Raw genomic sequence first — 27,388 nt, 5'->3', positions numbered from 1 at the left:
GAGAAGAGCTGTTCATCATGTTTTGTACATCTCAGAATCGTCCGGTCAATGCCATCGCATTCATGCTAACAAACTTCGAACGCATCACGCAAGACGAAGTTTCACCCATTAGGATCGGCGGATTCGTCACTATGATTGCTAATGCCATAGGAGTGAGAGTGCCTTTGCTTAGATTGACACCTTTTGGTACCCATACCTCTATGGACATCAATTTCTGCTTTAATCGAGGTATCATCGGTAATCTTGGACCTGATCGTTTTGAATTGCTCATTGATAACAAAGTTTGGTATCAGTTCACCTTACCGAATCCTAGGACGAGTGTGCACAACCCTACCAACTGGCTTTACTATGGTCAGATTCCTGAGAGAGAGCCATCACCTGAAACTCCTCAAGCTTATGAACATTTTGATGAGGAAATGCCTGCATCTGAATCTGAACCTGAAACACCTCCTGGTTATTATGAACCTCTTCCTGTTGATGAACCCATTCCTGATTACGAACCTCTTCCTATTGATGAACCTATATCTGAGTATGAGCCTGAAACTCGTTCTGAAAATTCTGTTGATGACTACACTGTTGATATGACTGATGTCGAGGTCGAGCAACAACAACCCGCTACATCTACCGCATCGGTGAATCAAAGAATGCCTAATCTGAATACGCACGAGCAAGCCATCACTGCGCTACAACAAGATGTACAACATGTGCGCAACGAGCTACACACTTTGCAAATGCATTTCTTCGATTTTATCGACACCGTAAATGCTCAGTTCGACGAAGTTTTCAAACACATTCAGTCTAATCAGAACAACAATAGACGTGGCTAGATGTTACCGTATTAGACTATTAGATTTTATTTCTAGTTTTAGTAATTTCTATTCCTAGTTTAGATTTACATTTTTCTGCACTTTTGCTTTCTGCTTCTGTTAACACTCAGTACTGGTTTAATATTAAATGCAAAATTCTTTTGATTACTGCTACTGTGTTATGTTACACTGCTATTGACTGCTATATATATACTTCCCTATAATTTTTTGCTGTTAATAGTATTAAAATCCGACACTGTTATGAACTGATGGACAATATTAATGGTATCTGTCAGCACTGTCTGGTCACTTGCATGCGTGACCCACCTGCCTATAACAGGAGACGCACGTCTCCATCTGTGTGGGGCCAGCTAACACGAACCAAAGGAACAGGAGACGCACGTCTCCATGCTCTGCCCCAGCAGACTGGCTGCCTGAGACGCACGTCTCCCAAGGCCAGCAGTCTGTTTGACCACGCAGACCACTCTCTTTCCCTCTTGAATTTTGAATTTGAATTTCAAAATTCATCTTTCAATCTTCTTCATTCTTCCCCTATTTATTCCATTTAAACTCCATTAACCTCATTCATCCTCCATCATTCACCTCTTAAACTCCATTCATTTCCCACTTTTCTATTCTAATCAAACTTCAAACACCACCATTAATCCATTTTAATTCTCCATTAACCACCCCATTTTCAAACCTCACTATAAAACCACACCACCACCACTCTTCTTCTTCACAACTTTCATACCATTCTCTATTTCTCCTACACTTCATCTCTATTTTTCATTTCCACACTCACCATGCCTCCACGTTCATTAATCCGTAGTGAGCGTCCCGAGAGACCACCTCCCGACCTTTCAAACATTATCTTCCGAGATGATGACAATGATGCTCAATGAACTAAATATGTCGCCTTCTACGAACGTTCGGTTGTTCCCACAAAATTTGTGAACACCGAGTGTCTAGAAACTTTGGGTCTCATTGATGGTGTCACCCGTTTGCTCACTAAATCTAGCCTCCACCATCTTTGTACCGAACCCGTACCTACTTATGAGCCGCTCGTCTTAGAATTTTTGAGTTCCTTCAACTACGACACTCCCCCTAATCAACCACTCTCAACCGGTAGCATCCAATTTCGGATGTTCAACCGTGAATATGCTCTAGATCAAGATGTCGTAGCTTCATATTTGCATTTTAATCATGCACCAATTGCTCACCGCTCAATCTTTCAAGAACTCAATGGTCGATCCTGGGAGGATCTCGCTTTTGAATTTTGGTTCCATCTCACTGGAGAAAATCCTACCGGTTGGAGAGCTCTCCATGCTTCTCACATTCAAAACCCCGCTATACGTTATTTTCAACGTGTTTTGGGGCATATTATTTTTGCGAGATCTAACAACCACAAGGTAAACCAAAATGAATTATTTTTCCTTTACTGTGCGCTTAACAATATCCGTTTCAATGCCGCACCGTTTATGTTCCAACACATCCAAGGCTTAGTCAACGCCCCCGCTACAAACCCATTCTTGCTTGGCGGCATTATTACTACCTTGGCCTGTGCTTTAGGTCTTGGTGACGAGCTCCTCTCACTCTCACATCTCATGAAACCTGCTCAGTCACTCGATCTCACCTACTGCCGTGACTCCCACTTGGTTTCCCCCCGCCATGATGGCCGATACACTTTGGTCGTCAACAAAGTTCCTATTCCTTATGTCATCCTTCCATGTCCTGAAAGAATCAACATCCGTTATGTTCAACGTTGGAGGCTTATTGAAGACAACCCTCAAGATGACCAACAAGAACATCCTAATGAACCTATGGATGCAAATGAAGAAGAACTCAACCAAGGGCAAGCTGATGTCAACCAACCTCCTCCGAACAACCCTCCGCCTATCACTCTTGAAGCCATGTATGTTGCTATTCAACGCCAAGATCAACTCGTTCAAGCTATGCAGACAAACCAAACTGAAACAATTAGGCTCATCCGAGAGATGCAACAGGAGCACCGTGACTATGCTATTAGGAACGAAAGTCAATACGCTGAAATTGCTACATATTTGCATGATCTTGACATTCGTGTGAATGACTCTCCTGATAGACGTCGCCGTGTTCGTACAAGAGGCGCGAGCAGTTCTCGCAACCGCAACAATGAGGAGTAATTCTTATGCACTGAGGACATTGCATCATTTAAGTCTGGGGGAGTCATATTATTTCTATTTCCTTTAGTTTTATTTTTCCCTTCAGTTATTTCCCTTCCTTGTAATGTTTTTCAAATTCAATAAAGAATATTTATGGAATTTAAGTCTTATATGTATAATTCCGTAGTTATTTCAATTTCTTCCATTTTCTTGAGCCATAACAAAAATTTTGCTCCTAAACGATAAACGCAAACCCCACACGTTCGAGAAATACAAAGCTACTCAAACACTCAACGCACTAAAACTGAATATAGTCAATATCCTTATTGTCCCAACACTCTAAAACCCCGAGTATGCGTAACCGATTTGAGTACCCGTTATACCAAAACCACCGACTTTAAGTTTTGAAATAACCCTTAGTAGTTTATTCTAGCAGTCGGCACCGTCTTAGATACAAACTACGCAGAGAGTCGATGAATATAAGTGTATGATCCTCATAATAATAATTATGTGCTCAACCATAAGAAGAAATGTGCCTACTAAGTAAGGTGATCCTCACAAGATCATTTAACCTAACGGTCGCAAATCTCAAATACAAAGAATTTAAAAACTCACTGTCGATTGGTTCAGAAGTCATCTGGTACTGAACTTGGTAGGAAGGACTATTGTCCGATTCCCCACAATCTACAAGTGAATGCTAAGGAGTATACCACATATTGTGCCAGAACTCCATGAGAAGGATCATAGTCACTAACCGACTACTCTGCTATGTGCGTGTCAAGATAATGGGCTTAATGTGATTGCGCGCGAATGAAAAGGGTGAAACATGATGACAAGTCAAAAAGGTCGAGCTATAATGGCATGATTCGGATTGGTATGCATACTGGGAGTTGTTTAGTGTTGTTACTATAAGTTTATTGCTAGATTCATTATCATTATTTCCGAATAAGAACACTATGTAGCTGAGTATGACTGAACGACGTGGTGGAAGTGTGTTTCATTTATCTTTATCTTATTTTGCTTGAGGACAAGCAAAGGTTCAAGTCTGGGGGAATTTGATAACATGATTTTATATCGTATATTTAGCTTGAAATCCATAGATATTTATAGCATTTTCCGTTTATTATGTTAATTTATTATGATATTACGCGTGTTTTTGCTTTGTTTCAGGTTTTACACTCTTACTATGCCGAATTGTGAAAAAGAGAAGAAATGGAGCCAAAACGACCCTTTTCTATGCCTAAAAGACGTAAATTGGGTGCTGAAGTAAAAAGGGAGTGCAATTAAAGGCCAAGGGTGCTAAAAGAGGCCCAAAGACTCAATGAAGCAATCCAGCCCACGAAGGAAAGCAGCCCAAGCCACACAAGTAAGCAGAGACGCACGTCTCTGCCACCTCAGCAAAAAGGGAGACGCACGTCTCCACCTCCCTAAATTCTCTCCACTTGAGACGCACGTCTCAAGTCTCCCTGAAGAATAGGAGACGCACGTCTCCACGTCCCAGTCTGCAGAAGTTCCTCTTTTCACGCAAAGCAACTGCAAAGCCCCTCCTATAAATAGGACCAGTCACTTCACTTCAATCTGTCCGATTTCCTGCCAACGAAGTGCTGCCGAAATTGTACCGCGAACTGCTTTTTCCTTATTCTGCTTTCATTTAACCGTTTATTTTCTCACAACGATTTCTACACTGGAAATTGTTGTGAACTTTTCGTAGATCTAGCCTTACGTTAGATTTATCGTTTTATTTCCTGGTTTTTATTTTCTGCCATTTAAATTCCGAAGAACGATCCAGCCAACCTGTGGTGGAAGTTCGAGTACTTCAAGATTCAATTCAATTTAGATTTATTTTAATTCAGGTTTATTATTTACCGCCTTTATTTATATTATTATTGCATGATATATTATATGCCAATTAATATGCCTATTAATATGAACCAAATTTATTTATGCATGTTTAACCATATTAATATGTCTGGCTAAATTACTAAAGGTGTCGGTATGTAAAGTAAGTTAACCGTAGGGATCCGAAATAAATTGGCTTAAATTATGTTTTATTAATTATCACTTATTTTTGGTTTATATGTCTAATTTAATTAGTAAGTCTTAAAACCAATAGAGCGAAAGTTTGAGGGCTTAAGACGGTCAAAGGTTAAAACCAATAGAGCGAAAGTTTGAGGTGTTTAACTGGATAGTAGACATAGGACATTAGTTTTAAGGATGGCGAAAGCGTATTAAAACTAATTGGAACTTATTTATTTTCAAAAATTGTTTTTACACTCGAGCGGGATGGCGAAAGCATACGTTAGGGTTATTAGCTTGCTCCGAGTCAACAGAGCGAAAGTTTGAGATTAGGAGATTTAAATAGATAACAACCTCGTAAAATAGGCATTTTATTAATTACATTGTTTCCAAAAAGCTCTTCTAAAATCTAATGGGATGGCGAAAGCGTACATTAGGATTAGGATAGTAGTCTGAATCAACAGAGCGAAAGTTTGAGACGAGGATTTTTAATCAATTGGAATTAGTAAAGATTTTTAATTTAATTATGCAAAAGCCAATGGACCTTCGGATTACCTTTAGTTAAACGAAATACATACTGATACCTGTCTTTTATCATTATTCTTTATTTTCTCACAACCACTTTCCCTTAGGAACAATCGAAATTTTAGTACTCCTAGCTTTACATAGTAACCTTAGATAACGGTAGATCGATTCATAGTCCCTGTGGATTCGATATCTTTTAAAACTACACGACACGACTGTGCACTTGCAGTTATCAGATTTATAGACACGTAAAGTCGCGATCAGAATCAAACAGTCGAAGGGACTAGGCTAGCTCACCTAACCCCCAAAGAAGAATCAGGAAAGCTTCACGAGACTTTCCAAGCGTACATGATGATGTTCGTTAAACGTTACCAGTTCAGTCCTTCTATGGCCCCATTTGTAAAGAGGAAAGTAGGTCCCGAATGGTTTACCCGAGAATTCCCAGCAACTACTCCAGACCAACAAACTGAATCTATGGTTATCTGGGAGGCTTTTCTAACGCCTAAACTGTTTTATCATCGGTTACGATCCCCCAAGAGTCATTGTTGTCTCCTTTGCTATCAACTGAATCTTGTTTCAAGGCAATTTGGATTGGTTCAACTTAAACCAAAATGCATATATGTGTTGCACCCCAAAATTTGCCCTCCTAATTCTATTTCTAATTGGCTTATGGCTTTGACATCATGTGCATCTTAGGTCATCAATAAAACCATGCATTTCATTGTACACATAATTAAAGGATCAAGAACCAAGGGTTTATTTCTCTATGATTGCATTCATCAAGAACCAGGTTACTTCACTATTCATTTATTAATCGAGGGATCTTTCTTATGGAACTTGGATATAATTATTCGGTTCACTGTTTGAGTACAATATTCATTTGGATAAAAATGTTAATTTATGACAAGTCTCTTGAGATTGAGTTTCTTATGTTGCTTGCTTAAGGAACGATTTATTTTGGGCCATAGTTTGGAAAAAGAATTATTCAGTTTTTATTTGAATGTGAAGAGAAAAGCCCACATTATATTTCAAGCTCAAAATATTCATGAAGATTATACAAGCAACATTACACAGAATCCGAGGACCAAATGCCTATTCTCAAGTACCTAATTATGCATTTATTTGAAGGTCCATCTATGAATCACAAGTCAACATATTCAAGGAGTATTCAATTATAAAGTGAAATTACATGAAAAAGGGAAAGTACAGGAAATTATTATTACAAATTTGTAACCATTGGTCTTTTGACTTTCTATTCACTACATCCTAAACCTATTTCTCTTCATTTCTTCAATCCTCCAAGCTAATCCACTTCATCTTCATCATGACCTAACTAGTTAAAAAGGGCAGCCATTTACTCTTGTTCAACATGACTACAAACCAAAATCAACCCTGCCATAACCTACTGAAGCAGCAGCCTTGCAATTATAAGAAACCGGTCCCTGCAATAAACCAATATCACAAATCAATTTACACACGATTCATACCAAATGTCCATACTGCATTCAATAAAAAAAACTCAGCATCCATCCAATATTTTCCAATCCTCTAGCCCTGTATAGAACCCAAACAGAGTCTCATACAAATTCAGGGGTTTTCCAGACAGCAACTCTTACTCAAACCTCTCTGGTAACATCATTTCAAATGGAACAAATTCAATTGAGGATGCATCTTCGGTCAATGTTAACGCTTCAACGAGTCCGTCAAGCCACTGCTCAGAAATAAAGCATGATTGTTTAGTTAATGGAAACACACTGAACCGTGCTATGTTGGAGAATGGTATTGCAAACTCTAGTCAATATAAGGAAGCAGACAGAGAAATGAATTTAGAAACAAAGTCAAGTTCGCTATAAATTCCTAAGCTAACTGCCATTACTCCTAAAACAGTTATTATCACTCTTCCTTTTCAACAGCTATACTGCACTCTCTTGCAAGCAACAGAAGAAAACACTAACATTTTGTCACTAGTTTCAAATTATTTTCAACATCTAACTCTACTTCAAGTCTAACTCTTCACTAACAATCCCTAACTGTTTCAATTAACTTTGTAAGTATTTTAAACTAACATTTAACCAACTTCTAACTGTCCCATTTTTAATTAACTAACAACAACAATCTAACCAATCTTAACAAACTTCCAACTAACCACCAAACAATTTCATAACTACCTTTAACTAACCTACAACAGTGGCTAACAGTCAATAACTAACTTCTAATATCAATAACAGAAACAGTTACACATCCTAACAACCTCTAACTGATTATTTAACTAACAGTTAACAGAATTTTCAGAGGAACGAACCTTTAGCTTCTATATATAATCCTCAATCCCTTCTTCATTGATCTCCTCCACCATTTTTGCTCTCTTCACTTTCATTCTCCCTTCACCACTCTTTTTGCATTCTCCACAACTCACTTTCATCTTCTTCACTTTCTCAGCAGAACACCATCATCTTCAATTCTTCACTCTTCACACAATCTTCTCCACTTCCTCAATCCCTTCTGATCTTCATCACTTCAAACCTCCTCTGAGTCTCCACCTCTTCCACCATTCTGCCTTCGCTCTGCCTCTTTTCTCCCATTCTCTATCAGCTTCAATCACCTTCACTCATCTTCAACAACGTTCTTCAAGCAACATCATCATCTTCGCATCAGCTTCAACTGCAACAATATCAATACAACAACGAATCACAGAACAACAATCAACAGAAGCTCAAAGTAAAAGAAGAAGAGTTGAACAAGAAAGAAAGAGAGAATCTCAGAGTTTACCTGAAGAACTTCACCGAGCTCTCGTGTTACTTCGCCCATAGCTCCGAGCGGACACTCATCTCTGAACAATCACCATCTTCACTATCTATGCGCTCCAAACTTCAACATCATCAATCGCCTTCGCGATTAGTCTTCACTGCAACATCAACAACCTGCAAACGATGGCATTACAATGGGATCAACGGAGAAGAGAGACCAGGGAAAGTGAAATCGGAGGCGAAAGTAGAGAGAGATCGAGACAAGGTAGTTATCGGTCGAAGCTGGTGTTTGCGGTGGCCGGATTTGGATCGGAGAATTTCGCCATCAGTCACGAAGAAGAAGCTGCGGATTTGATTCCAAAGGTCACATTTTCTGAACCCTATTCCCCTCTTTCAATTTTCTTTTTTATTGATTAATCTTTATTCCTCTTTTAATTTCTTTTCTAATAATTAAACAAAACCTGAATAAAAAATCCGAACAAGATAAATCATATGGATCATCAATTAACCATTGGGCCATTCCTAGATTCACCCCCATATGGCCCATTTTTGGTATGCTAAGACTCTGCACAAAAATCTGTAATCAAATCTTTTGGGCCCAACGAATCGCTCTTTACACCCCCAGGGCCCATAGTTTCTTTTTGTGTGAATTCTGAACAACAATAAAACTTCTTTGGGCCAGACTCAATAGGCCCAGCGCCTATGCTATGTGCACCACCGCATCTTCAATATTAACACCCCCTGTTTTCTTTATTCTTCATTAATAATTTTAGGTTTACTTAGTCTTTTTTTACCAATTTCTTTTAGGTGATAATCACTAATTTTCTACCATCATTTTAGACCTTTAGCATAATTTTTGACATATAAAAATAATCACTAAAAAATATTAGTTTAGGCTTGTATTTTAATTCTTTTGCTTGATTAGAATTCTTGTTCTTTGTCATATAAAAATCATAAAAATAAATAGTATCTTTTAACTCATGTTAGTGCTACATTTTGAATCATTTGTTTTCATGTTTTGTGCTATACTTTCAAGTCATTCTTTTAGTCATTTTTGCACTAATATTGTATCATTGTTTACTTGTAATTTTGATCTTTGCTTGTGCTCATAATCTCATTCCCTTTAGATTTAGGATCTATAATATCTTCATAATATTAGGCTTAGTCTTTCCCTTAAAATCCTAACAATTAGGTATAATCATAACATTAGGCTAGTTGATCATTTTAGGCTAGTTTTTCTTCCCCTTTTCTTTTCAACATTAAAATATTAACAAATAGAGATGCGAATCACATTAAGAAAGTGATAGAGAAGTGAGTGGGATTCATTCCCTAATCTGTTTCTCAATCACTTAGTGGCATAGAAATGAGTGGGATCCATTCTCTAATCTGTTTCTCTGTCACTACTTAATGGGAGAGAAATGAGTGGGATTCATTCCCTAATCTGTTTCTCGAACATTAACTAATGGGATAGAAATGAGTGGGATTCATTCCCTAATCTGTTTCTTGAACATTACATAATAGGATAGAAGTGAGTGGGATTCATTCCCTAATCTGCTTCTCGATCATTATACATTTTTATGTGATTCGAATCGCAAAGTAAATTCCCTTAAAAAACACTCAACCAAAAACACTTAAAACACTTAACAAAGGCTCAGACCTAAATCAAAGTAATGAAGTGGTGCGAAGCCTTGTATTGGGTTTTGTTCATCATGGAATTACATCTAAAAGACACAAACCAAGTTTCTCTCTTCTTTCTCTTGCCTCCGAGGCATTCTTTCTCTTGCCTTCAGGGCATTCTTTCTCCTAATCGGACACGTTATTTCCGCTCCATTCCCAGCTTAAGACTCCAGAGGTCGAGCAGCGGAGTGCGAATGTAACTTCGTCCACTAAAAACACAAAAACAAACAAAAACTAAGGAGCCGAACTACGGCGCTCTGATTCCTGAAAAGGATACGTAGGCATTAGGTCGCGGGGCCTAAGCGAGCACAACTATTTATAAACCTTTTTTCCCCCGTGTTTCTTTTCTTTCATTTGCATGCATTCCCTTAGTAATTAAGCTTTAGATTTATACACCCTTAGAATAGAACAAACATAAGTGGATCCTGTGGAGTACCACAGACGTGAGGGGTGCTAATACCTTCCCCTCGCGTAACTGACTTCTTACCCGATCTTTGGTCGCAAGACCTTTTCTTATCCTTTCCTTATTCCAGGTTTTCTGATATTCCTTTCCCTCTTTGGGATAAATATATTAGTGGCGACTCTGTTCATCATTTCGCGAGCGTGCGACAGCTGGCGACTCTGCTGGGGATTCTAGCTTAGTCGATCCTAGCTTTTGTTTGTTTTCCTTTCTTTGGGTGTTTATTTATTGCTTTATTGCTTTACTGTTTTATTTCTTTATTGCTTTATTTCTTTATGCCTTGCATTTTATTTTCATATACTATGATTATTATTATGCTGTTCTGTTGGGGTGGGATGTTACTGATTTGAGGTAAAAGGCCTAATACCCAGGCCAGAGTGTTACTTAGGCTACCTAGGATAGAGTGGATAGTCATGACGCCAACAGAATGTCAGGTTCTGTTGATTGCGATCATGAGACCCACGACCAGTTGAGGTTCAAATGGGATACCATTGTTGGCATGTATTTGCAACAATGATGGTGTCTCAGGAGAACTGTTAACGCTGGAGACCTTTTGACCTACCTTGTACTAGATCATACCTGTGAGAGGGGTTGGGAAATTTTGTTTTGCAGGAAAACATACCTCCATCCCACCCTATGCCCATTCATACTATCTATCATAATCAACGTCGAACCTCTGAATCTGGAAGGTTCGACCTTATTTGACTTATGCAAAGGTTATCTATCCTGAATCAACGTCGAACCTCTGAATCTGGAGGATTCGACCATCTTTGACTTATACAGAAGTTCTACATCAGTTATCTATCAGAATCAATCAACGTCGAACCTCTGAATCTGGAGGGTTCGACCATCTTTGACTTATGCACCGCCTAGTTATCAAGAATGCAACGTCGAACCTCTGAATCTAGAGGATTCGACCATATCTTATGGACCATGAGAAGTTATTATCACAAGAGGCCTTGATCCTTGATCCTGATTCCTACTGCATTTGCATCATCATTAACATTTTTGCATTCATGCATATGCATCCATGGTTACCAAGACTCCTACATTCTTCCTCTCCATCAGATCAGACAAGACAATTCCTCGACACTGATATTTGACATGAGACAACAGACAAAGAATCATGGGTAATTACAAACAAAATCAAGCTACTATCAGAAAACCCCATGCCTCATAAAGGGGCACCTTCCACCATTGAAGCCTAAAGACTTTGTGTTTGTCAGAGAACATTTCATTTGCATCAAAATAAGGCCAATCCTTGCTATTGTTTAGATTACTTCAAAGTATTTTCAATTGTATTACTTTTGTTGTTATCAAGTACTTCTCATTGTAAGAAACTATTTCTGTTTGAATAAATAAAAATAATGCAATATACATGTTTGTCTCAAATCATTTCATCTTTGTCATTATGTTCATTGATACTTCACTCATTTGTCTTAAGAAACTAAAAAAGGAGAATGATAAAAAATCAAAAACACATGAGCTACTAACTGTATGCTTTTGGAACAAAGATCCTGCTGACGATGTACAGGCATTGCTTCAATTCTTAAACACTGGAGATATAAGGGAGTGAAACCTTCGTCAAACCCTTTGAGCCTAAGGAGTAGGAGTTTCTTTTCAAAAAATACAAAACCCTCAATCTTAACCAGGGGCAGGGTAGTCTTCAGTTAGTGCGACCGAGTGCTCAACTTTCAAGTATTCCATCAGAGGATCAATCATATCTCATATCTCACAATAAAGAAGAAGAGCACAATCCCCAATGGATGTCTCTCATTCACTAAAAAGAAGGCAGTCACAACCTTTTCATCAAGTCAATCATAAAAGTCATACAACTTGTTCCCGAACGAGACAAAAAAAAAAGAATGAAAAGAAAGTTATGAATCATGATAAAAAAAAGAAGGAAACAATAGCCCGCTAAGTCAAAAAGAAGAGAAAAGCTTTGAAGCAAATGACTTAGGCAAAAATTAGGGCATATCCCGCTGGACAACGAAAACCAAATTCAAAAGAAACTTTTTGTCCAGGCAATAATTAGGGAAAGCAAAAGGCAAAGCAAAAGAAAAATCCTCCAAGTGACAAGTTGTTGTGACCATCAACAAAAGCACGAAAAGGTGGCTGCCACGTTCATCAAAGCCACAAAAGATCCTCATCCATCACAATTCTTCCTGAAAGGCGAATACTCGTGTCAAACTAACTGAACGTAGGACTGGAGAACATCACGAAGAGGGGTGGGTTAAGTAGAATTTGAGCCTTTATCCTTTGTTTCTCAAACCGTGAACCCGGCCACGTTACAACCCTCAAAAGTCCTAATTGAAGCAGGGTTCGTTCCGAAAGCATACAAACTGTGAAATCATGTCAAACTGACTCCTAATGTTGCTGTGTCATTTGTGTTAGTATTAGTACAACATTTTGACAAATAAAACTTTTCTTTGAGATTAACACGTGCATTGCATTCTCATTATCCTTTTCAAAACATAATTGTCTCCAACTTGAAAGTAAGTACTTGATACCAAGGAAAGTTCAATATTGAAATTCCATCGACTAATCTTACAAAGGCAAAGGTTGGTCATCTGCAAAGCAAATACCTGAAGCATCCATATGGTGGGAAGAATTCCTTTCAATCTGGGGCATTCATTCATTCCTTGATCGACACTGGGGCAGACCATTTCAAATCTCCATGATTCAAGCATTATCGAAGTTCTATCTCAAAAGATCATACAAGCTGGGGTAAGATAGAAACAAGTCATTTCTTCATCTTCAATCAAGTGTCAGATATCGAGACAAGTGTCGAGGATTCAAGCCAAACACCTCCACCGATTCTATCCTTCAAGAAACGAACTTTCCACAAAGGCATTCTCCATCCGTCCTTCATATCTTGGAAACAATCATTACACTCATAATCATACAATCATCATGCATATCATTACATTAGCATATCTCCCTTAATGATCTAATCATCAATAAAGCAGGGGCATCCACCCTCACCTTGAATCGCAAACAGAGTTTCAGAACTCCACCTAATCTATTCCACATCAAAGCAGAAACCCTAATCAATCAGTACACTACATATAGAATCCATAGCATTGCATCTCCAGAAGTGCACAAATAAATCAAACATTGCATATGAAGCACAAGCCAAGTTACTCATCAGATGAGGTCCCTATAAAACATCAATTGATATTCCACTGGATCACTCAGAGTTACCATTGTGGTGTCATCTCCCAAAGTCAATCATGTTCATCTTTCTTCAACCCAGAGTTGATGTTTTTGTGTTAAACCTAGAGTTGAATTTCCTTTCATATTTTAACCCCGAGTTAATTATCTCTTCTCACTCAACCCAGAGTTGACGGTTATCCCTTTTTCAACCCAGAGTTGATGTTTTGGTGTTCAACCCAGAGTTAATTTTCCTTTCATCTTTTAACCCCGAGTTAATTATATTTTCCCACTCAACCCAGAGTTGACGGTCATCCTTTATTCAATCCAGAATTGACTTCTCCTCTTTCCCACTCAACCCAGAGTTGACGGTTACCTTTTGTCCTTTCCCACTCAACCCAAAGTTGACGGTTATCTTTTCTTATTTCCCCACTCAACCCAGAGTTGACGGTTATCTTTTATCCTTTTCCCACTCAAACCAGAGTTGATGGTTATCTTTTGTGTCTTCCCACTCAACCCAGAGTTGACGGTTATCTTTTATTCAACCCAGAGTTGATCCTTGTCTTTCTTTCCCACTCAACCCAGAATTGACGGTTATCTTTTATCCTTTTCCCACTCAACCCAGAGTTGACGGTGATCTTTTATTCAACCCAGAGTTGATCCTTGTCTTTCTTTCCCACTCAACCTAGAGTTGACAGTTATCTTTTATTCAACCCAGAGTTGATCCTTGTCTTTCTTTCCCACTCAACCCAGAGTTGACGGTTATCTTTTATCTTTTCCCACTCAACCCAGAGTTGACGGTTGTCTTTTCTCTTTTCCCACTCAACCCAGAGTTGACGGTTATATTTTTCTACTCAACTCAACCCAGAGTTGACGGTTATTCCTTGTTAATTTCCTTTCCCACTCAACCCAGAGTTGACAGTTACCTTCTTCCGTTCCCACTCAACCTAGAGTTGACGGTTATCATTTACCTTTTTCCACTCAACCCAGAGTTGACGGTTATCTTTTATCCTTTCCCACTCAACCCAGAGTTGACGGTTACCTTTTCTATTTCCCTCTCAACCCAGAGTTGACGGTCATCCCTTGTCTCTTCCCACTCAACCCAGAGTTGACGGTTATTTCTAATTGATCATCTTTCCTCTTCCAACCCATAGTTGAATTACCTTCTCTCAACCCAGAGTTGATGTCTACCCATTGTCTTCAACCCAGAGTTGATTTTATCTTCTTCAACCCAGAGTTGATACCCATATCTTGTCCCATTAATACCGAGTTCCATTTCCGTTCTCAATCCAGAATTGATGTTTACCTCTTATTCAACCCCGAGTTGACTTCCCTTTATTCTTCAACCCTGAGTTGACCCACTTTTCTTCTTCAACCCAAAGTTGAGTTCTATTTCATTTCTAACCCAAAGTTAATTGGTTCAATCCAGAATTGATACTTTCTTCCTCAGTGGAATTGACACCATCTTTTCCCCAGTGGATCCTATCTCTCATCAGGCAAATTTTCAGGTTCTCTTGATATTCAATCTTCTTCTACCTCGAAGGATCAAAAGGCTAGCGCCAATCTCAGCTTCAGGTTTAAGATGATAAAATAGGGGCAGCTGTTGCACCCCAAAACTTGCCCTCCTAATTCTATTTCTAATTGGCTTATGGCTTTGACATCATGTGCATCTTAGGTCATCAATAAAACCATGCATTTCATTGTACACATAATTAAAGGATCAAGAACCAAGGGTTTATTTCTCTATGATTGCATTCATCAAGAACCAGGTTTACTTCACTATTCATTTATTAATCGAGGGATCTTTCTTATGGAACTTGGATATAATTATTCGGTTCACTGTTTGAGTACAATATTCATTTGGATAAAAATGTTAATTTATGACAAGTCTCTTGAGATTGAGTTTCTTATGTTGCTTGCTTAAGGAACGATTTATTTTGGGCCATAGTTTGGAAAAAGAATTATTCAAATTTTATTTGAATGTGAAGAGAAAAGCCCACATTATATTTCAAGCTCAAAATATTCATGAAGATTATACAAGCAACATTACACAGAATCCGAGGACCAAATGCCTATTCTCAAGTACCTAATTATGCATTTATTTGAAGGTCCATCTATGAATCACAAGTCAACATATTCAAGGAGTATTCAACTATAAAGTGAAATTACATGAAAAAGGGAAAGTACAGGAAATTATTATTACAAATTTGTAACCATTGGTCTTTTGACTTTCTATTCACTACATCCTAAACCTATTTCTCTTCATTTCTTCAATCCTCCAAGCTAATCCACTTCATCTTCATCATGACCTAACTAGTTAAAAAGGGCAGCCATTTACTCTTGTTCAACTTGACTACAAACCAAAATCAACCCTGCCATAACCTACTGAAGCAGGAGCCTTGCAATTATAAGAAACCGGTCCCTGCAATAAACCAATATCACAAATCAATTTACACACGATTCATACCAAATGTCCATACTGCATTCAATAAAAAAAACTCAGCATCCATCCAATATTTTCCAATCCTCTAGCCCTGTATAGAACCCAAACAGAGTCTTATACAAATTCAGGGGGTTTTCCAGACAGCAACTCTTACTCAAACCTCTCTGGTAACATCATTTCAAATGGAACAAATTCAATTGAGGATGCATCTTCGGTCAATGTTAACGCTTCAACGAGTCCGTCAAGCCACTGCTCAGAAACAAAGCATGATTGTTTAGTTAATGGAAACACACTGAACCGTGCTATGTTGGAGAATGGTATTGCAAACTCTAGTCAATATAAGGAAGCAGACAGAGAAATGAATTTAGAAACAAAGTCAAGTTCGCTATAAATTCCTAAGCTAACTGCCATTACTCCTAAAACAGTTATTATCACTCTTCCTTTTCAACAACTATACTGCACTCTCTTGCAAGCAACAGAAGAAAACACTAACATTTTGTCACTAGTTTCAAATTATTTTCAACATCTAACTCTACTTCAAGTCTAACTCTTCACTAACAATCCCTAACTGTTTCAATTAACTTTGTAACTAATTTAAACTAACATTTAACCAACTTCTAACTGTCCCATTTTTAATTAACTAACAACAACAATCTAACCAATCTTAACAAACTTCCAACTAACCACCAAACAATTTCATAACTACCTTTAACTAACCTACAACAGTGGCTAACAATCAATAACTAACTTCTAATATCAATAACAGAAACAGTTACACATCCTAACAACCTCTAACTGATTATTTAACTAACAGTTAACAGAATTTTCAGAGGAACGAACCTTTAGCTTCTATATATAATCCTCAATCCCTTCTTCATTGATCTCCTCCACCATTTTTGCTCTCTTCACTTTCATTCTCCCTTCACCACTCTGTTTGCATTCTCCACAACTCACTTTCATCTTCTTCACTTTCTCAGCAGAACACCATCATCTTCAATTCTTCACTCTTCACACAATCTTCTCCACTTCCTCAATCCTTTCTGATCTTCATCACTTCAAACCTCCTCTGAGTCTCCACCTCTTCCACCATTCTGCCTTTGCTCTGCCTCTTTTCTCCCATTCTCTATCAGCTTCAATCACCTTCACTCATCTTCAACAACGTTCTTCAAGCAACATCATCATCTTCGCATCAGCTTCAACTGCAACAATATCAATACAACAACGAATCACAGAACAACAATCAACAGAAGCTCAAAGTAAAAGAAGAAGAGTTGAACAAGAAAGAAAGAGAGAATCTCAGAGTTTACCTGAAGAACTTCACCGAGCTCTCGTGTTACTTCGCCCATAGCTCCGAGCGGACACTCATCTCTGAACAATCACCATCTTCACTACCTATGCGCTCCAAACTTCAACATCATCAATCGCCTTCGCGATTAGTCTTCACTGCATCATCAACAACCTGCAAACGATGGCATTACAATGGGATCAACGGAGAAGAGAGACCAGGGAAAGTGAAATCGGAGGCGAAAGTAGAGAGAGATCGAGACAAGGTAGTTATCGGTCGAAGCTGGTGTTTGCGGTGGCCGGATTTGGATCGGAGAATTTCGCCATCAGTCACGAAGAAGAAGCTGCGGATTTGATTCCAAAGGTCACATTTTCTGAACCCTATTCCCCTCTTTCAATTTTCTTTTTTATTGATTAATCTTTATTCCTCTTTTAATTTCTTTTCTAATAATTAAACAAAACCTGAATAAAAAATCCGAACAAGATAAATCATATGGATCATCAATTAACCATTGGGCCATTCCTAGATTCACCCCCATATGGCCCATTTTTGGTATGCTAAGACTCTGCACAAAAATCTGTAATCAAATCTTTTGGGCCCAACGAATCGCTCTTTACACCCCCAGGGCCCATAGTTTCTTTTTGTGTGAATTCAGAACAACAATAAAACTTCTTTGGGCCAGACTCAATAGGCCCAGCGCCTATGCTATGTGCACCACCCCATCTTCAATATTAACACCCCCTGTTTTCTTTATTCTTCATTAATAATTTTAGGTTTACTTAGTCTTTTTTTACCAATTTCTTTTAGGTGATAATCACTAATTTTCTACCATCATTTTAGACCTTTAGCATAATTTTTGACATATAAAAATAATCACTAAAAAAATATTAGTTTAGGCTTGTATTTTAATTCCTTTGCTTGATTAGAATTCTTGTTCTTTGTCATATAAAAATCATAAAAATAAATAGTATCTTTTAACTCATGTTAGTGCTACATTTTGAATCATTTGTTTTCATGTTTTGTGCTATACTTTCAAGTCATTCTTTTAGTCATTTTTGCACTAATATTGTATCATTGTTTACTTGTAATTTTGATCTTTGCTTGTGCTCATAATCTCATTCCCTTTAGATTTAGGATCTATAATATCTTCATAATATTAACCTTAGTCTTTCCCTTAAAATCCTAACAATTAGGTATAATCATAACATTAGGCTAGTTGATCATTTTAGGCTAGTTTTTCTTCCCCTTTTCTTTTCAACATTAAAATATTAACAAATAGAGATGCGAATCACATTAAGAAAGTGATAGAGAAATGAGTGGGATTCATTCCCTAATCTGTTTCTCAATCACTTAGTGGCATAGAAATGAGTGGGATCCATTCTCTAATCTGTTTCTCTGTCACTACTTAATGGGAGAGAAATGAGTGGGATTCATTCCCTAATCTGTTTCTCGAACATTAACTAATGGGATAGAAATGAGTGGGATTCATTCCCTAATCTGTTTCTCGAACATTACATAATAGGATAGAAGTGAGTGGGATTCATTCCCTAATCTGCTTCTCGATCATTATACATTTTTATGTGATTCGAATCGCAAAGTAAATTCCCTTAAAAAACACTCAACCAAAAACACTTAAAACACTTAACAAAGGCTCAGACCTAAATCAAAGTAATGAAGTGGTGCGAAGCCTTGTATTGGGTTTTGTTCATCATGGAATTACATCTAAAAGACACAAACCAAGTTTCTCTCTTCTTTCTCTTGCCTCCGAGGCATTCTTTCTCTTGCCTTCAGGGCATTCTTTCTCCTAATCGGACACGTTATTTCCGCTCCATTCCCAGCTTAAGACTCCAGAGGTCGAGCAGCGGAGTGCGAATGTAACTTCGTCCACTAAAAACACAAAAACAAACAAAAACTAAGGAGCCGAACTACGGCGCTCTGATTCCTGAAAAGGATACGTAGGCATTAGGTCGCGGGGCCTAAGCGAGCACAACTATTTATAAACCTTTTTTCCCGCGTGTTTCTTTTCTTTCATTTGCATGCATTCCCTTAGTAATTAAGCTTTAGATTTATACACCCTTAGAATAGAACAAACATAAGTGGATCCTGTGGAGTACCACAGACGTGAGGGGTGCTAATACCTTCCCCTCGCGTAACTGACTTCTTACCCGATCTTTGGTCGCAAGACCTTTTCTTATCCTTTCCTTATTCCAGGTTTTCTGATATTCCTTTCCCTCTTTGGGATAAATATATTAGTGGCGACTCTGTTCATCATTTCGCGAGCGTGCGACAGCTGGCGACTCTGCTGGGGATTCTAGCTTAGTCGATCCTAGCTTTTGTTTGTTTTCCTTTCTTTGGGTGTTTATTTATTGCTTTATTGCTTTACTGTTTTATTTCTTTATTGCTTTATTTCTTTATGCCTTGCATTTTATTTTCATATACTATGATTATTATTATGCTGTTCTGTTGGGGTGGGATGTTACTGATTTGAGGTAAAAGGCCCAATACCCAGGCCAGAGTGTTACTTAGGCTACCTAGGATAGAGTGGATAGTCATGACGCCAACAGAATGTCAGGTTCTGTTGATTGCGATCATGAGACCCACGACCAGTTGAGGTTCAAATGGGATACCATTGTTGGCATGTATTTGCAACAATGATGGTGTCTCAGGAGAACTGTTAACGCTGGAGACCTTTTGACCTACCTTGTACTAGATCATACCTGTGAGAGGGGTTGGGAAATTTTGTTTTGCAGGAAAACATACCTCCATCCCACCCTATGCCCATTCATACTATCTATCATAATCAACGTCGAACCTCTGAATCTGGAAGGTTCGACCTTATTTGACTTATGCAAAGGTTATCTATCCTGAATCAACGTTGAACCTCTGAATCTGGAGGATTCGACCATCTTTGACTTATACAGAAGTTCTACATCAGTTATCTATCAGAATCAATCAACGTCGAACCTCTGAATCTGGAGGGTTCGACCATCTTTGACTTATGCACCGCCTAGTTATCAAGAATGCAACGTCGAACCTCTGAATCTAGAGGATTCGACCATATCTTATGGACCATGAGAAGTTATTATCACAAGAGGCCTTGATCCTTGATCCTGATTCCTACTGCATTTGCATCATCATTAACATTTTTGCATTCATGCATATGCATCCATGGTTACCAAGACTCCTACATTCTTCCTCTCCATCAGATCAGACAAGACAATTCCTCGACACTGATATTTGACATGAGACAACAGACAAAGAATCATGGGTAATTACAAACAAAATCAAGCTACTATCAGAAAACCCCATGCCTCATAAAGGGGCACCTTCCACCATTGAAGCCTAAAGACTTTGTGTTTGTCAGAGAACATTTCATTTGCATCAAAATAAGGCCAATCCTTGCTATTGTTTAGATTACTTCAAAGTATTTTCAATTGTATTACTTTTGTTGTTATCAAGTACTTCTCATTGTAAGAAACTATTTCTGTTTGAATAAATAAAAATAATGCAATATACATGTTTGTCTCAAATCATTTCATCTTTGTCATTATGTTCATTGATACTTCACTCATTTGTCTTAAGAAACTAAAAAAGGAGAATGATAAAAAATCAAAAACACATGAGCTACTAACTGTATGCTTTTGGAACAAAGATCCTGCTGACGATGTACAGGCATTGCTTCAATTCTTAAACACTGGAGATATAAGGGAGTGAAACCTTCGTCAACCCCTTTGAGCCTAAGGAGTAGGAGTTTCTTTTCAAAAAATACAAAACCCTCAATCTTAACCAGGGGCAGGGTAGTCTTCAGTTAGTGCGACCGAGTGCTCAACTTTCAAGTATTCCATCAGAGGATCAATCATATCTCATATCTCACAATAAAGAAGAAGAGCACAATCCCCAATGGATGTCTCTCATTCACTAAAAAGAAGGCAGTCACAACCTTTTCATCAAGTCAATCATAAAAGTCATACAACTTGTTCCCGAACGAGACAAAAAAAAAAGAATGAAAAGAAAGTTATGAATCATGATAAAAAAAAAGAAGGAAACAATAGCCCGCTAAGTCAAAAAGAAGAGAAAAGCTTTGAAGCAAATGACTTAGGCAAAAATTAGGGCATATCCCGCTGGACAACGAAAACCAAATTCAAAAGAAACTTTTTGTCCAGGCAAAAATTAGGGAAAGCAAAAGGCAAAGCAAAAGAAAATTCCTCCAAGGGACAAGTTGTTGTGACCATCAACAAAAGCACGAAAAGGTGGCTGCCACCTTCATCAAAGCCACAAAAGATCCTCATCCATCACAATTCTTCCTGAAAGGCGAATACTCGTGTCAAACTAACTGAACGTAGGACTGGAGAACATCACGAAGAGGGGTGGGTTAAGTAGAATTTGAGCCTTTATCCTTTGTTTCTCAAACCGTGAACCCGGCCACGTTACAACCCTCAAAAGTCCTAATTGAAGCAGGGTTCGTTCCGAAAGCATACAAACTGTGAAATCATGTCAAACTGACTCCTAATGTTGCTGTGTCATTTGTGTTAGTATTAGTACAACATTTTGACAAATAAAACTTTTCTTTGAGATTAACACGTGCATTGCATTCTCATTATCCTTTTCAAAACATAATTGTCTCCAACTTGAAAGTAAGTACTTGATACCAAGGAAAGTTCAATATTGAAATTCCATCGACTAATCTTACAAAGGCAAAGGTTGGTCATCTGCAAAGCAAATACCTGAAGCATCCATATGGTGGGAAGAATTCCTTTCAATCTAGGGCATTCATTCATTCCTTGATCGACACTGGGGCAGACCATTTCAAATCTCCATGATTCAAGCATTATCGAAGTTCTATCTCAAAAGATCATACAAGCTGGGGTAAGATAGAAACAAGTCATTTCTTCATCTTCAATCAAGTGTCAGATATCGAGACAAGTGTCGAGGATTCAAGCCAAACACCTCCACCGATTCTATCCTTCAAGAAACGAACTTTCCACAAAGGCATTCTCCATCCGTCCTTCATATCTTGGAAACAATCATTACACTCATAATCATACAATCATCATGCATATCATTACATTAGCATATCTCCCTTAATGATCTAATCATCAATAAAGCAGGGGCATCCACCCTCACCTTGAATCGCAAACAGAGTTTCAGAACTCCACCTAATCTATTCCACATCAAAGCAGAAACCCTAATCAATCAGTACACTACATATAGAATCCATAGCATTGCATCTCCAGAAGTGCACAAATAAATCAAACATTGCATATGAAGCACAAGCCAAGTTACTCATCAGATGAGGTCCCTATAAAACATTCAATTGATATTCCACTGGATCACTCAGAGTTACCATTGTGGTGTCATCTCCCAAAGTCAATCATGTTCATCTTTCTTCAACCCAGAGTTGATGTTTTTGTGTTAAACCTAGAGTTGAATTTCCTTTCATATTTTAACCCCGAGTTAATTATCTCTTCTCACTCAACCCAGAGTTGACGGTTATCCCTTTTTCAACCCAGAGTTGATGTTTTGGTGTTCAACCCAGAGTTAATTTTCCTTTCATCTTTTAACCCCGAGTTAATTATATTTTCCCACTCAACCCAGAGTTGACGGTCATCCTTTATTCAATCCAGAATTGACTTCTCCTCTTTCCCACTCAACCCAGAGTTGACGGTTACCTTTTGTCCTTTCCCACTCAACCCAAAGTTGACGGTTATCTTTTCTTATTTCCCCACTCAACCCAGAGTTGACGGTTATCTTTTATACTTTTCCCACTCAACCCAGAGTTGATGGTTATCTTTTGTGTCTTCCCACTCAACCCAGAGTTGACGGTTATCTTTTATTCAACCCAGAGTTGATCCTTGTCTTTCTTTCCCACTCAACCCAGAGTTGACGGTTATCTTTTATCCTTTTCCCACTCAACCCAGAGTTGACGGTTATCTTTTATTCAACCCAGAGTTGATCCTTGTCTTTCTTTCCCACTCAACCTAGAGTTGACAGTTATCTTTTATTCAACCCAGAGTTGATCCTTGTCTTTCTTTCCCACTCAACCCAGAGTTGACGGTTATCTTTTATCTTTTCCCACTCAACCCAGAGTTGACGGTTGTCTTTTCTCTTTTCCCACTCAACCCAGAGTTGACGGTTATATTTTTCTACTCAACTCAACCCAGAGTTGACGGTTATTCCTTGTTAATTTCCTTTCCCACTCAACCCAGAGTTGACAGTTACCTTCTTCCGTTCCCACTCAACCTAGAGTTGACAGTTATCATTTACCTTTTTCCACTCAACCCAGAGTTGACGGTTATCTTTTATCCTTTCCCACTCAACCCAGAGTTGACGGTTACCTTTTCTATTTCCCTCTCAACCGAGAGTTGACGGTCATCCCTTGTCTCTTCCCACTCAACCCAGAGTTGACGGTTATTTCTAATTGATCATCTTTCCTCTTCCAACCCATAGTTGAGTTACCTTCTCTCAACCCAGAGTTGATGTCTACCCATTGTCTTCAACCCATAGTTGATTTTATCTTCTTCAACCCAGAGTTGATACCCATATCTTTACCCATTAATACCGAGTTCCATTTCCGTTCTCAATCCAGAATTGATGTTTACCTCTTATTCAACCCCGAGTTGACTTCCCTTTATTCTTCAACCCTGAGTTGACCCACTTTTCTTCTTCAACCCAAAGTTGAGTTCTATTTCATTTCTAACCCAGAGTTAATTGGTTCAATCCAGAATTGATACTTTCTTCCTCAGTGGAATTGACACCATCTTTTCCCCAGTGGATCCTATCTCTCATCAGGCAAATTTTCAGGTTCTCTTGATATTCAATCTTCTTCTACCTCGAAGGGTCAAAAGGCTAGCGCCAATCTCAGCTTCAGGTTTAAGATGATAAAATAGGGGCAGCTGTTGCACCCCAAAATTTGCCCTCCTAATTCTATTTCTAATTGGCTTATGGCTTTGACATCATGTGCATCTTAGGTCATCAATAAAACCATGCATTTCATTGTACACATAATTAAAGGATCAAGAACCAAGGGTTTATTTCTCTATGATTGCATTCATCAAGAACCAGGTTTACTTCACTATTCATTTATTAATCGAGGGATCTTTCTTATGGAACTTGGATATAATTATTCGGTTCACTGTTTGAGTACAATATTCATTTGGATAAAAATGTTAATTTATGACAAGTCTCTTGAGATTGAGTTTCTTATGTTGCTTGCTTAAGGAACGATTTATTTTGGGCCATAGTTTGGAAAAAGAATTATTCAAATTTTATTTGAATGTGAAGAGAAAAGCCCACATTATATTTCAAGCTCAAAATATTCATGAAGATTATACAAGCAACATTACACAGAATCCGAGGACCAAATGCCTATTCTCAAGTACCTAATTATGCATTTATTTGAAGGTCCATCTATGAATCACAAGTCAACATATTCAAGGAGTATTCAACTATAAAGTGAAATTACATGAAAAAGGGAAAGTACAGGAAATTATTATTACAAATTTGTAACCATTGGTCTTTTGACTTTCTATTCACTACATCCTAAACCTATTTCTCTTCATTTCTTCAATCCTCCAAGCTAATCCACTTCATCTTCATCATGACCTAACTAGTTAAAAAGGGCAGCCATTTACTCTTGTTCAACTTGACTACAAACCAAAATCAACCCTGCCATAACCTACTGAAGCAGGAGCCTTGCAATTATAAGAAACCGGTCCCTGCAATAAACCAATATCACAAATCAATTTACACACGATTCATACCAAATGTCCATACTGCAAACAAGACTTTGTACCCAATGAGGAATGAACTCGAATGGGAATTTTCTCCTTTGTTTTGAGAGGAGAAAACTAAAGCAACCTTCTTCCACGAGGAATGATCTCAGTGGGGAACTGGAGAAAGAAGATGTTCTTTCTGCTTATGGGTGACGACCTACTTGGAGAGATGACACGCCCATACTTGTTTCTTTTCTTTTTCTTCTTTTCTCTTTTCTTTTTCTTTTACTTTTTGGGATAGATATATCCTAAACAAGTGATTTTAAGCAGACATTGAAAAATGCAAGAATGCATAAATGATGCAAATATGATGAATGATGAATGTCATGAATGTAGTATGCATGTTGACGATACTGACAGACAAAGAAGCATATACTGGAGAGGGACCGACGTCGCAATACAACCAGATACTTGGCAAATGTTTTTCAACACGGTGTAGATAACACAGGTGATGAATGGTGTTGCGTGCTTTAAACTTCTCTGGGGAAGATAAGCATATTTTCTTATTGGGATGGAAGAATCTTCTTTACTGGAGATGGAAAATCTTCGTCACTGGGGATAAAAGACCTTCTTCACTGGGGGTAGAAGAGCTTCTTTACCTCGAGGGATAATTGCTTCAAGAATTCTTTTCTGGGACCAGAATACCGTTGTCTCAACAATTTTTCAGGGAGAATCCTTTTGTTCATCCTATGGAGACGACTGCTGATGTTCCTTCTGTTGTTCACAATTCAAAGGAAAATTTCGCTTTTATCTTGAAAAAGCAAAGTGAAGTAAATTCATTTAAAACTTATTTTTTTCTTTTTTCAAAAGTGAATAACACAATTAAAGCGTCATTTTGCAAGCTAAAAGAAATTAGAGATTGCAAACAAATGGGCACAAGGCTCAAATTTATTTAATAGGATGGAAATCAGCTAAAGGCGTGATTCCATGGAGTATTTACAAATGTTGGAAATGGTAATTATGCGGAAAAGGCTACATTGAAAGCAATAACCACTATTTCCCCTAACAACTTTGAGTTCCAACTGTGCTTGTCGCTTCAGAGTGGCGATGATTTGATTGAAGATCCTTTGATGAAAAAGACTCCTCAGGTGACGAAGTACGGACTGATGCAGTTACTTTGTCATAAATCCCTAATTTTTGCCTAGATTGCCTTTTCAGGTTTTCAATCTACCAGGATGCATTTTTTTCTGTTTATTGTCTCTAATTTTTGCCTGGACCGCCTTTTCAGGTTTTCAGTCCACCGAGACGCTCATTTTTGCCTAAGTCGCCCTTTGCGGGTTTTCGACTTACCGAGCTGTTCTTTTGTATTTTTTTAGACAAAGTATTTCTTGACTGCATCAGCATTCACAGGATGTGGGAGTTCATCACCATCCATGGTTATAAGAATCATGGCGCCGCCAGAAAATGTTCTTTTGACAACATACGGGCCTTCGTAATTAGGAGACCATTTGCCCCTAGAATCTGGTTGAAAAGACAAGATCTTTTTAAGCACGAGGTCGCCTTCTCGGAATTCACGAGGTCGAACCTTTTTGTTGAAGGCTTGTTTCATCCTTGCTTGGTATAACTGTCCATGGCATAGAGCAGTCATACGTTTTTCTTCGATTAAGTTCAACTGATCGTATCTGTTTTGACACCATTCAGCCTCTGATAACTTAGTCTCCATGAGGACTCTCATTGATGGGATTTCAACTTCTACGGGGAGCACAGCTTTCATGCCGTATACTAGAGAAAAGGGAGTTGCCCCTGTCGAAGTACGCACTGAAGTACGGTATCCATGTAAAGCAAATGGCAGCATTTCATGCCAGTCTTTGTAAGTGATGACCATTTTCTGGACGATCTTCTTAATGTTCTTGTTAGCAGCTTCAACGGCGCCGTTCATTTTTGGTCTGTAAGGAGAAGAGTTATGATGCTCAATCTTGAATCCCTCACACAATTCTTTCATCATCTTGTTGTTCAAGTTCGAACCATTGTCTGTAATGATCTTGCTGGGAACACCATATCGGCAAATGATGTTGTTCTTGATAAACCTCACAACCACTTGTCTTGTAACATTGGCGTAAGATGCTGCTTCGACCCATTTGGTGAAGTAATCAATTGCTACCAAGATGAAACGATGACCGTTTGAAGCTTTCGGCTCGATCATTCCAATCATGTCAATACCCCACATGGAGAAAGGCCATGGAGATGAGAGAACGTTGAGTAGAGTCGGCGGTACATGGATCTTATCTGCGTAGATCTGGCACTTGTGACATCTCTTCACGTGTTTGTAACAGTCAGATTCCATTGTCAACCAATAGTATCCTGATCTTAAGATCTTTTTGGACATTGCATGCCCATTTGAATGAGTTCCAAAGGACCCT

The 27,388-nt window shown here is 38.3% G+C and overlaps 2 long non-coding RNA genes across 2 annotated transcripts; both read right to left on the bottom strand.

The window, feature by feature from the left end:
- Positions 1 to 6,512: 6,512 nt before the first annotated feature.
- Positions 6,513 to 8,601, bottom strand: LOC131646544 (uncharacterized). The gene is made up of 4 exons (XR_009297517.1): positions 8,501 to 8,601; positions 8,261 to 8,412; positions 7,794 to 8,152; positions 6,513 to 7,202 (listed from the first exon to the last, which is right to left on the bottom strand). It is a non-coding gene; the product is annotated as an uncharacterized LOC131646544 (long non-coding RNA).
- Positions 8,602 to 15,424: 6,823 nt separating this feature from the next.
- Positions 15,425 to 17,651, bottom strand: LOC131646543 (uncharacterized). Its single transcript, XR_009297516.1, has 4 exons — positions 17,519 to 17,651; positions 16,812 to 17,430; positions 16,126 to 16,220; positions 15,425 to 15,950 (listed from the first exon to the last, which is right to left on the bottom strand). It is a non-coding gene; the product is annotated as an uncharacterized LOC131646543 (long non-coding RNA).
- Between the last annotated feature and the right edge of the window lie 9,737 nt (positions 17,652 to 27,388).

Source organism: Vicia villosa, linkage group LG2 (assembly GCF_029867415.1).
Source record: "Vicia villosa cultivar HV-30 ecotype Madison, WI linkage group LG2, Vvil1.0, whole genome shotgun sequence".
In the NCBI taxonomy this organism is placed as follows: Eukaryota; Viridiplantae; Streptophyta; class Magnoliopsida; order Fabales; family Fabaceae; genus Vicia; species Vicia villosa.
The sequence above is the reverse complement of the archived record's forward strand: the minus strand, read 5'-3'. Positions and strand labels throughout refer to the sequence as shown.